Consider the following 8,462-nt stretch of genomic DNA (forward strand, 5'->3'; position numbering starts at 1 on the left):
AAATTGCCTTTTCCTACAATGCCAACCTTAGTCCACAGATAAGCATGCCATCACATGACCGTGATCACTGCCAGAAAGCCCTACATTGGGTCTTTGCATTTATGTAATCTCTATCACTTTCATTCTCTAAATCTTCCTATCTCTATTGGCAAATCAGCCTCTATGTAACTCCTTTTTTGTGTGTGTGAAGACTATTTGTTATAATTATTTGAAAGCATAATTAATAATATTTTAAAATATTGTACAAATATATCATTACCAATGGTTAACACAGCAAGAAAACCAAAATACAAACAACAAATTCGTGGACACTAGGAAAATACAAAACTTCTTTTTCGATCACTTTTTTTATTCTAAGGAATATTTGTTATCACCTACCCAAAGCTATCACTACCTATTCATATTTTGATAATCAGTTTAAGAAAAAGTAAATATAAAAATGTCCATAGTGATGAATGTTAGTTGATTTAAAAGACAAGGTTTTCAATTTTAAAGTCTGGTGTTAATAATAGTGTCTTTGATTCAAGTGCACTTAGAGAACATTTTCTAAAAAGCAGTCTATGCCCATGGATGCCTCATTCACATCTATAAGTGAAGTTTTCTCAGGGGAGGTAATGAGCTAGCAGTTAACATTAAGGCAACACTAAACAACCACAGCCAAAGGACATTAAAAAGGCATATCTATTTAAAATTCCAAAAGGGGTTATGTAAGCATCTTGCATTCCTTTCCCATATTTGTAGATCATTTAATTTTTAATAGCTACAATTTTCGGATTCCTGGCCTCTGAATTATAGATGCAGATAATTGATGCTAAATACTTTGAAAATGAAATTTAGCAATTCCAAATATTTGTCTATTGGAATTAAATATATATGTTTGTTATGGTCATACACATTTTTGTTTTTATGAAAGGAATCAATTCTCATAAAAACTTATTTTTTTTTATTTTTTGAGGTCACCTAAGACAACACACTCATTTATGTTCAAGTTAGTGCCTTTTCAATATATTTATCATTCTATTTTTCCATTCGTCTCTATAAGAAAAGTGAACTCTTTGATGGCAGAAAACGGGTAATCAATTCTTGGTCTCTCTTTGTGTTAGGGAAATAGTTGATGTTCCTTAAAGCCTTACCTTATTAAAGGGAAGTGTTTAATGACATAAAATGCCGAGGAAACTGCGCTCACACGTTTCATGTGGACTGGATGTCCAGGTGCGGCAAGGCCCAGCCAAGGTGATGTGGTGAGAAACGTGGGTATGCCAGTTTGCAGTAAAAAATACCAAAGGCAAGAAGACATACTTTAAGCAAAACGGCCTTCAGAAACTAAAGGAAAATTTTAAAGAAACGGAGATGAGTTGAATTTGTGTATGTGAAGCTGATAGAAATCACCTAAAAATAACTGAGAAAATTGTATGTATATTGAATATGCATATACATATAATTTTTCCTTAGTTTTGAAGGCTGAGAATTAGTTTTTAATATACTTACTCTGCCTAGAAAAAAATGTGTCTTTTAACCATTAGAGAGGATTTTCATTTTATAAGTGTGAAGAACAAGGGATAAGCCTTAGGCAACCTTGGTTCAGATGTGGGCTTTACCACGATCCAGTGTTTGTATACTTCAGGCAAGTGTTGTAGTTTGTTTGTTTGTTTGTTTGTTTGTTTTTCCAACTTCAAGTTTTTCTTTTCCTGCATATTAAAAGCACGTAATAATTTCAATAGGTTTAAATGAGATGATATATAATGTACATTACATTATGCCTGGCATATAAGTTCTCAGTGTTAAAGTGTGAGAAAATATTATGATATTATGAATGATAAAGAATGATGTTGCAGTCATGGAAAGTGATAAAAAAAACTACTGCTTTGAACTGGTGATAAAGTAAATGTTTATCAGCATGTAAGTACATATGAAATAGCTGTTCAGTGCTGGCTGCAAAGATTCCCTCATTACTGACTTAGTGATTGGTTCCTTAGCTGCTTTGTACCAGGCACTGTTCTGTGTGCTGGTGATGGAGCAGCTGGCAAGGAGAAGTCCCCATTCTTTAAAGAGATGTAAGGGCTGGGTGAGTTAGGGGCTCATCTGTGCAAAAGAGGAAACACCTGTCTGCAGACTTGCAAAAGTCCCTGTATCAGAGTATGTCAGGAAAACTATTGTGAAGTGAATGAATGATACCCATGACAAGGGCTACAACAACACAAAGCATACGTTTTCTTGAGGGCAAATGCATTGCTAGCTTCAGGTATTTTCCATATGCCACAATGTGTTGGAAATGTAGCACTGACAGGGAAGTGACAACTACAGATCCTTTTAGGTAAAGCTAATTTTAAAGCAAGTTATTTTTCAGTACTTAGAACCCTACAGATGACAGTCAGGTGCTGAACTTGGCCTGTCTACACTCTTCTGATTCTTAGCACTCAGAGATTCATACAGACAGAAGTGTGGCAGATGCCCTGTAACTGATGTGTAAAGGAGAACTAACATTTATCTCAATGTCAACACTGCTATGTGGTGGTGCAAGTGGCTCATTTTAGTTTGTCATTTTTGCACCATGTATCTCTGTTCAACACCCTTCATCGAGTGCTGCGAGTATTCTGCTGATTTGAGAGTAACACTGCTGTAAGTAAAAATTATTCACACCTTGTGTGTTTTCAGAAACTTCACAGGTAGACATCTTGCAAAGGTTATATGATTAAATATCTATAAATAAATTTATAACATACAAAACAGCTTATGAAACATGTACAGTATTATAAATTAAAAATCAGGAATGGCAACAGCAACTGCAGGCAATAATACTATTTCAGGAGAAATATTAGTATATAACATTTTGTACTTCTGAATTTTTTATTTAAAACAAAACATGGATTAATGTCCAAACTTTCTGGTCAAAAACTGGGGAAAAACAGAGTTATAAAAATTATATTGTCGATAAAGTAGTAAACAAACACCATTTCTCATAGGAAAGTACAGCATTTTCTGACCCCAGAACTGGGAGAATTAATCGCTGTGGATTTTTACTAAAACATTCACTGAGTTCTATATTAGACAACAAAGGCACTGCAAATATTTCTTTCTTAAAACACCTCTTGTACACATAGGAAGTCCAGTGTTAAAATACAGTCTAGTGAAAACAATCCTGTGGGATCAAAAAACGGGGTTCAAGGGGACCAAATTTTCTCATAGAGAAAAATAATCTAAACTTACTAGCGTGGAGCTTACATATCCTACAGGTCATTGTCTATGAATATTATTTTATGTATGCATATCTGAATTTTTTCTTGAATATGATTTGTTTGACTATTTCTGTCCACTTTCCCTTTAGATGAACGTGGGATCCTTAGGTATTGTCCCTGTTGGGACACTGTCATGACTAGATCTTGGAGACGCAACAGGGCAACAGAAGTCCTCTCCCCACTTCAAAAGCCTGAGAATTTCAAATGTCCAGAGCTGAAGTGATGTCGCTCAATTCCCTTTCCAATTATTTTTTTACCCAGTTGAATTTACCAGAATTACTTTGGTCTTCAAGTACTTACTTGTGGTATAATGGACTACAGGTAATATATAACAAGATGTGCATCTCATGGGATGGTTTGAGAATCACCATAAAGTCATGCATTCAAAGTACTTAGCACAAGCCCATCACAGCAGTTCCCACATTTGTCTGCACTTTGAAATAACCAGGGAGCTATGAAAAAAAAAAAAAAAAGGCTGTGTTTCACAAGAGATTGTATTTAATTGTTCTGGGGGTGGCCTGGGCTTTATAAGTTTTAAAATATCATTAAGTAATTTTAAAATATACAGGAGTATGGGAATCAGTGACCTAACACCCAAAAAGCCTTCTTAGGTTAGCTGATTCCCAATTTCAAATATACTTCGATGAGAGGTATGGTACCATATGCCTAGCATGCTAATTTAAATAGCCCTCATGTATATTCAGTATTGCAACACATGTCCTAAGAAGCAGCCTTTGTGTGTTTTTGTTAAGGTAAATGACAGCATGCACTTTTTAAAAGTACCTTAAAAATGTACGGTGCAACTTTCACTACTAACCATATCTTTTTCTATGTTGAAATGAAAAAAATCAAATCATGAGTCCAACAATTATAGGCAGTTCAAGAGCTGACTTTGCACAATGTCAACAAGGTAAATGATGTGCGGAAGCATTCTGTAATGATTTGCAAGTCAGCAAATAGTGATAGCAAGCTGCTTTATAGGTGGAGGAAAATTGTACCTCGCTCTCATCCTCAAGTGATATACGTGTTTAATTCACTTCCCGTTTAAATGTGAAAGTGATCATCAGACTTAAAGCCAAGTCTCTTAGGTTGTGCACATAAGTTGATGTAAATTAACTGATTAAAAACATGGATGCGTTGAATTAGCCTAAATAATCCACACAGCTGCAGCAAGGTTAGAATCAAAAAGATTTCAGAATTGGAAGGCAAATGAAGAAATCTCCTTACCCAACCCTCATCTTGTAGAGGAGGAAAATCTTCATCAAAGTATCAGCAACTTTTCCAAGGTCACAGGAAGATCTAGGAGAAGAATATATGGAGTCAGTTCCGATTTGCCAAACCATTGAGCTTTTTGATTATGTGCTGCTGACTTCCGGGAAAAGGAGCTGTGTTGGATGCCAAAGCTTTAACGCTCCAAATTAGATTCCTTTAAATCAAAGATGAAAGTGAATTCGTTAAGGTGTTGTCAAAGCAAAAATTGCAATGCTAAAGGCAAGAGGGACTTGGAAGGCTTGTGCGTGTGTATGTGCGTGTGTGTATGTGTGCCCATGCACTGTGTGAGAAGAACTCGGGCCATCTTGGTTTCCTTTATGTATATTGATTTTACACTAAAGGAAAGTAAATGGTCTCAGGCAGTGTATCGCTTCAGCAGGACGCCCTGTGCTCCCACAGAAACTTTGTGATGGGAGGCTGTCTTCCGTGAAGATTGCCTTCCAGAGGGATGGCTCCCAGTGCCTTGAGAAAGATATTTTTGGATTGTGTAACTGGCAAGAGGCTGTTTAAAAAGATGGATCACTCAAAAAGAAAATGAAGGAGTGGCCAAAAAGTGAAAAAATAAAAATAATTAATAAAACATAAAAATAGATTTACTATTATTTAAAAAGAGAGTGGATTACATACTTATATATATTTTTTAACTTTTAAAAATTTAATTGAGCGGGGTGACTGGTTAATAAAATTACATAAGTTTCAGGTGTACCATTCTATAATATATCATCTGTACACTGCTCCATGTGTTCACCACCCCAAGTCCGTCTCCTTCTACCACCATTTATCCCCCTTTATCTCTTCCACTTCCCCCATCCTCTATCTCTCCTGTAATCATCACACTGTTGTCTGCATCTATGAGCTTTTGTTCCTTTGCTTAATCCTTCATCTTTTCCATCCAGCCCTCCAACTCCCTTCCATATTTAACTTGGTAGTATCTCTCCATTTACCTTGTGTCTTGATAAGACATAACTTTTGCTATCATTGTGGGGAAAAAAAAATAAATGGACAACTACATGTTTCTAGAGAAAGGGCTCTAAGAAAAGGCAGATCAGGAGCCTAGAATCAGGCAGTAGCCTATCTAAAGTTTAGTCAAGCCAACGCCAAAGGGAAAGCCATTTTGGTCAGAAAATTTTCCATTTTTAATTCTTAATCATATCTTATACACTCAACTCTGTTTATTCATATCAATTTCCATATTTGATTATCACAACAAATTATAAATTTGTAACAACAAAAATGATGTTTATTTAGTAGGTATTGAGTATTGAGACAAGGATATTACTGAACTTAGTAAGTCTCAAAATGGACAAGAGAAAAGAACCAGGGTCAGTCATTGTTACTCTAAGCCCAATGAGTAAAAGTCTTCAAAACAGCCAAAGATAATTTTGGAATTCTGAGCATTTTCTATACTAATTTGTATATGAATAAAATACGGCTTATAAGCATGCCAGACAAATAAAATCCTTGCACAGATTTATTGCAATTGTTAAAAATAACCTCAAAACTATTATCTGTATCTAACATCCAGTATGGTACCACTAGTCATAAGGGCTACTGAGTACTTGAAAAGTGACTAGTCTATTTGAGATGTATAGTACATGTTAAATATTCACTGGATTTTGAAGTCTTAGTATAAAATAAAGAATATAAAATGTCATTAATATTTCTTTTTATTGACAATGTTGAAATAAAATATTTTTGTTTTAGTGAGCTAAATTAAATATAGCATTGAAATTAATTTGGCTTGACCAGGCGGTAGCACAGTAGATAGAGCTTAAGACTGGGACTCAGAACACCCAGGTTCAAAACCCCAAAGTCACAGGCTTGACCATGGGCTCATCTGGTTTGAGCAATGCTCACCAACTTGAACCCAAGGTCGCTGGCTTCAGCAAGGGATCACTCGGTCTGCTGTGGCCCCGCTGGTCAAGGCACATACGAGAAAGCAATCAATAAACAACTAAGGTTCCGCAATGAAGAATTGATGCTTCTCATCTCTCTCCCTTCCTGTCTGTCTGTCCCTATCTGTCCCTCTGTCTCTCTCTCTGTCTCTGTCACAAAAAGAAAAAAAAATTAATTTGACCCTTTTTTGGGTGCATTTTTATTTTTATTTTTTTACTGAAAAATTGAAAATTCCATATGTGTCTCACATTTTTATTTCTACTGGATAATATTGAGTTAAGTAATTAAATAAATATAAAAAATTAAATAATGTTAGTCATAAAGATTAGAGTTTGGATAACAAATTAAATGATCTTTGAATATTTTGGAAGCTATGACTCTGATAGTTATTTTAAATAAAAATAGCAATTCAGCCCTGGCCAGTTGGCTCAGCAGTAGAGCGTCGGCCTAGAGTGCAGAGGACCCGGGTTCGATTCCCGGCCAGGGCACACAGGAGAGGCGCCCATTTGTTTCTCCACCCCTCCGCCGCGCTTTCCTCTCTGTCTCTCTCTTCCCCTCCCGCAGCCAAGGCTCCATTGGAGCAAAGATGGCCCCGGGCGCTGGGGATGGCTCTGTGGCCTCTGCCCCAGGCGCTAGAGTAGCTCTGGTCGCAACATGGCGACGCCCCGGAGGGGCAGAGCATCGCCCCCTGGTGGGCAGAGCATCGCCCCTGGTGGGCGTGCCGGGTGGATCCCGGTCGGGCGCATGCGGGAGTCTGTCTGACTGTCTCTCCCTGTTTCCAGCTTCAGAAAAATGAAAAAAAAAAAAATAGCAATTTACATTTGTTGTTAATAAAGAATTATGAAGAAGGTAAGGCTAATTTAAAAGGCTTGAGTATTGTGAAATCAATTTTCTCTGGAAGCATTTTGATGATGAAAAAAATAAAAAAACATATAAAGAAGACTGGAGGAAGGGTGGCCAGGAAGCTCAGATGCAGTAACACAAAGCCTCAGACCAAGAAGAGATTATGTAAACAAAAGAGTAGCTAGAAGTACTGGGAACAGTCATTTCTTCGTGTTAAGTATGAGTAAAGTGCTCTGCAAAATCATATACAAGGTTCAAAAAAAGAAAAAAAATTACATTGAAAAAGAACTACATTGGAGGCTTACCTGATTTCAAGACATAAGGAACTAAAATAATCAAGCTTGTGTAGTATTGGCACAAAATTCTGAATGGCACAGAATGAGTGCATACATATGTGAACAACTGGTTTTCAACATAGGAACAAAAATAATACTATGAATAGGATGACCCTGTTCAAGGAATGGTATTAGAAGTGCCAGCTATTCATAGGCAAATAACTGGATTAAGTCTGTAACTCATACTCACAATTTATCATAAACTTAATTGTGATGTCTAAAATTATAAAACTTCTAAAACATGGAGGGGGAAACCAAGTCTTTTATGCCTTAGGAAGTTTTCTTTTTTACACCAAAAGCCCAATACCTCTCAAAATACAAATTAATAATTGGACTTCATCTAGTTGGAAAATTTTTGTTCTTTCAAAAAGTGTTAAAGAGTATGAAAAACAAGCAAGAGTAGGTGAAAATATCTGCAGATTATGTATCCTAAAGGACTTGTATCTGAATATATAAAAATACTTAGAACTGAATAAAAACAAAACAAACAGCTAATTAAAAATGAGAAAATGATTTAAACATTTTTACCAAAACAGGTATAGAAATAAGAAGCAACTCATGAAAAAATATTCACCATTATTAGTTATTAGGAAACTATAAATTAAACCTGAAATGAGATACCTGTATACACTTATTAGAATGGCTAAAATTAAAATGACTGATTTTTCAAACTGTTGCAGAGGATATGCAAGAACTTTCATACAGCAGGAAATATAAAAAGATACAAATACTTTGGAAAAAACTTTGACAGTTTCTTTCTTTCTTTCCTTTTTATTCATTGAGAGGAGGGGAGGCAGAGACAAATTCCCTCATTTTCCCTGACCAGGATCCACCAGGCAAACTCACTAGGGGGCGATGCTCTGCCCATCTGGGGCATTGC

At 36.1% G+C, this 8,462-nt stretch overlaps 1 non-coding gene across 1 annotated transcript; it reads left to right on the forward strand.

The window, feature by feature from the left end:
* The first annotated feature begins 6,816 nt into the window (after positions 1-6,816).
* TRNAS-AGA (transfer RNA serine (anticodon AGA)) lies at positions 6,817-6,892 on the forward strand. Its single transcript has one exon. It is a non-coding gene; the product is annotated as a tRNA-Ser (tRNA).
* The last annotated feature ends 1,570 nt before the right edge of the window (positions 6,893-8,462 follow it).

Source organism: Saccopteryx bilineata, chromosome 6, assembly GCF_036850765.1.
Source record: "Saccopteryx bilineata isolate mSacBil1 chromosome 6, mSacBil1_pri_phased_curated, whole genome shotgun sequence".
In the NCBI taxonomy this organism is placed as follows: Eukaryota; Metazoa; Chordata; class Mammalia; order Chiroptera; family Emballonuridae; genus Saccopteryx; species Saccopteryx bilineata.